This window comes from Nothobranchius furzeri, chromosome 2, assembly GCF_043380555.1.
Source record: "Nothobranchius furzeri strain GRZ-AD chromosome 2, NfurGRZ-RIMD1, whole genome shotgun sequence".
Lineage (NCBI taxonomy): Eukaryota > Metazoa > Chordata > Actinopteri > Cyprinodontiformes > Nothobranchiidae > Nothobranchius > Nothobranchius furzeri.
The window spans coordinates 56,304,916-56,309,049 of record NC_091742.1 but is presented as its reverse complement, the minus strand read 5'-3'; the positions used below and the strand labels follow the sequence as shown (position 1 = coordinate 56,309,049).

The window sequence follows — 4,134 nt, the reverse complement described above, 5'->3', positions numbered from 1 at the left end:
ATTTCCTGTTTTTGTTCATGTCCATAAATACTTAAACATGCTTGAAATTAAAACGAGCTTTTAACAGTGAGGTGCTAGTTTAATTCATCACAATAGAGCTAGTTAAACATGCATTGTGATAATTCAATTAATGTAATTTATAAATATCCATTAAAATATCAAAACTGGAATCTATATGAGATATTTGGCAGCACAAAAAAACTTGTCAAACACAATATTTATTATAATAATTGTAGGCAGACAGGAGACAGAGCTGATGGAGGTTCTCAGTCATCGAAGGATGGCTGAAGGCTTTCCAGGAACAGGAGATGTGGTGTTGTCTCTTCTCTCTCTATTCTGCCAGATGAGCTGATAGGTTACAGGTGTGTGAGGACATCCTCATGCTGTCATAACCAGATGACATGAGTTATCAGGTGATCAGCCAGGCTAATGAGATGCAGAAAGAAAACAAATCCAGGACAGTGTACAATTATAACAATAATATGTGGTGTTGCTCACCTTATGTGCTCTTATAGAGTTATTAACGTGTGCCTGCCTCATGGTGTAGAGTCCATATTTTGCTGAGTGTCCTGCAATAATGCAGGTTATTAGTTAATTTACTTTTGATAGCAAAAACAAAATATTTAATGTAAAAGTTGTTTTCCAGGTGAATCAGCTCACACGTCACCACCAAGTGTCACGGGGGCAGAATCAGTAGCCTCCGTCATGATGTAATCACATACTTATTTAATTGTTAATATCTTAAAAATTCTGAAATGTTTAAATTTTTTTTTTTACCTTGAACAGTTCACTGAGCTTGCACCGTCACTGAGGTGGAAGCTGGAATCAACAGCAGACACCTCACACCTTGGTCTTTTCAGGGGGTGTGGCCGCTGCTCTGGGACCTTCTGAAAGATGAATTTTCATCATGGTCCCCGTGGGTCACCAGACACACTGCGGCTGTGAACTCCATTCTGGCTGGCTATGTAAAAACAAAGAAGCAGCACATTTATAAATGTTTAAAAGAGCATAAAATCACGTGTAACAATAATCTGTAAAACAAATTAAAACTAGAAGGTAATAATAAAATGTTTACATAGAAGATTATTAAAAATAATTCACCTTTGCTACAGGGAAGGTTTCACGTCAGCCTGGACAAGTGCATTCTTGCAGCTAAATCAGTCTGACAGCCAGTGTCTTGGGTAGATTTAGCCTGAAAAAAATATATAAGCACATTGTTGTTGGGAGTTTATAAAGTCAGATAATATACAAAAGAAACTGTCCCATATAGGTGCTTTATAACATTCCTAGTGTGTGATCATTATAACGTAAAAGTCAGTCACACATGATGTGGAGAGCCTGAAATGCGACCTCCTGAACAGAATTCCTCACAGAACCTGTTCACAAGCTGGATTTCACGCTGTAATGCTGTCTGTCAAGTGCTGCGTCAGTTAGAGCCACTGTTGCAGAATTGCCGACTGACTAGCTAAAGGAAGTGAACCACGTCTCTCAAACTTTGCATTTAGGTAGGGAATTGTCTTTAGAAGATGTTAAAACGTTTATTTAGCTTACTCACCTCAGACTGGAGCCCGCCGTGGTGGTGGAGCAGAGTCGGTGGGCTGCATCTAAATCGCGGAAGAGCCACGGTGGGCAGCCTCCCTCTTCAAACGGAGACGTGCAGAATCGCGGGTAAAATGCCCACAGAGTCACCGCAAGCATACTACACTACACCTACTCACCAATACTAAGACGATATGGAGCACTAAACCCGAAATACTTTCCCAATTACACTAACAGCCAAACACTAACTAAACTACAATATCAAACAGCCAAATCTAACACTAAATAAGTATTTATAACACTAAAAGATATGCTAAGACTAGGATATGCTAATGCTATATGCTAATGCTGAACTACCGCTGACCTCCTACACTCACTTGCAAATCCAACTCCCACTCGCCACAGGGCGTGGCCGAGACGCTCGTTGCTTTTATAACTTTGGCACGGAGCTGCTACGTAGTACTCTACTGGTTTACGTAGTACTTTACTCTTTAGCCATTGGCTAAAATTTATTCAAAATAACTCAAATTCTATGTTTTCAGCTGAAGGTGGCGCATTACTGTGGTTTTTAGACAGAATTTTTAATTTTTAAAGAAAATGCACCAAAATGCTAAAATAAAGAATGCACACATTTAAAACACTATTAGACACTCATTTATACAGTTCATCAGCAAAAAAAAGTTAATTTAGACGTTACTTGCTCTTTAAGTCCCATAGTCATAGTCATTTGACCCATCCCCCAGTTTAGGGTTTAATCCCCCCAATCCAACCCCCTGAAGCTGAGATTCAAGCAGGGAGGCATTGGGTCCGATTGTTAGTCTTTGGTATGTCTCGACCGGGATTTGAACCCTGAACTCCCAGTCCCAGGGCAGACACTCCCACTAGGCCACTGAGCTTGTCAAGTAATATAATTTCATTGTGTTTTACATTTAGGTGTTGATTAAATAAGAAGAATTTATGGTTTGAGTGAAAGCAAATATGATTTATTAATGCTGGTCTTTCCTAAGGGGGCGGCAGCAATTTTGTAGGTGTGGCAATGGCCACCCCAGGTCACCCCTTGGGGGCGCCACAGGCCACAACACAATCAACAATCTAATTTTCTTTTTGGTCACCAAATGCTGGAAGTTTTATGATAATTAGTTTTGATTAGTAAAAAAAAAAAACAACATCAGAAACAAGGTCCAGAAAATGGAAAGAACCATTCTCATCTCCATCACAGAGACAGGCGCAGCCATTTAATCCACTGAGTGAGTGATCTTCATTACTTCCATTAGGTTTGGCACTTGAGTGGATAATCATCATTTCTGAAGTGTGTGTAGATGAGTAACATGTCCATACATGAGTGTGTCGATGTAAGCATGAGTGGTAAAGTCCGTATATTTCTTTGTATTGATTCACGCCAACGCCGTCCCTGCGGTTCACCAACGTAGCGGTCCAAGGACTGAAGCACGAAGCGTTTTAATCTGTCAAGATGTCACAGGGACTGTGCAAGGGGGAAAAGACAGAGGGCTGCAGTTTTGAAAAAAAAAGGAAGAAAAAGAAGAAAGATGACACCAAGCAGTCCAATGCCAGTGTGCACTATTGTGCAAGAAAGCACACAAACTCGCACCTGCACAAAAATGAACAGAGAACTTGTCAGTTAGTCAATCAGTCAATGTCCACTTGAGGGACTTGACTTCTGGTCTTTATGTCCCCACAGACATCCCACCACAGCTCACTGAGCTGCACAGCGGTCCACCGGCTGAGCTCGGCTTCTTACTTACAGGGTACAAATGGGAACTCTTGACCTCATGGATGGTGACTCTTGAGGACAGGATATGTTGTTTTTGAACATCTAAAACTAAGTACGGGCATCTTTTGTGCAGATGCGCGCGCGCGCACACACACTCGAGTTTAAAATTAAACTTGCCTGCCTCTGTTTGTGTTGATGTTGCAAGCTGGGCTTTTGTAGTAACAGCTAATTCCCAAGGCAGCTGCAGAGATGTTTGAGAGCAAGCTCATGAGCAGCTTTTATTGGCAAACATGCTAAAGGTAACATGATGAATTAGAGCACTGCATCCAGGCAGTAAGCTGAGCCTGCTGTGTGTTTGTGGAGATGTGTAAACAACACATAACAAAGTTTGCTCCCAGGAATAGTCAAGGTGGTATTCCGGAGAGAAATCTCACCTACATCAAATAAATCAGCATAAATAAGGATCCTGGAAGTAACAACAAGGTTTGAGCTAAGTGAGAAAGTACAAATATGCTGAAATAAAAAGATGCAGAGATTCATAGCACTGGTTTTATATAGTGTTATGCAAATCATGAAAAACAATTTCTTATGTGTCGCTTCTTAGTCACTCGTCCTGACCTGCCCTTGCACTTCAATTCAATTCAACTCAAGTTTATTCATATAGCGCCAAATCACGACAAGAAACGTCTCAAGGCACTTCACATAATAAACATTCCAATCCAGGTCAGTTCATTTAGCCAATCAGAAAAAAAGTTTCCTATATAAGCAACCCAGCAGGTTGCATCAAGTCACTGACTAGTGTGTGTGTCTTTACAGCAATCCTCATACTAGGCAAGCATATAGCGACAGTGGAGAGGAAAACT

The 4,134-nt window shown here is 40.8% G+C and overlaps 1 long non-coding RNA gene across 1 annotated transcript; it reads right to left on the bottom strand.

Moving 5' to 3' along the window:
- Positions 1-200: 200 nt before the first annotated feature.
- LOC139063826 (uncharacterized) lies at positions 201-754 on the bottom strand. Its single transcript, XR_011517159.1, has 2 exons — positions 499-754; positions 201-383 (listed from the first exon to the last, which is right to left on the bottom strand). It is a non-coding gene; the product is annotated as an uncharacterized lncRNA (long non-coding RNA).
- Positions 755-4,134: the final 3,380 nt, after the last annotated feature.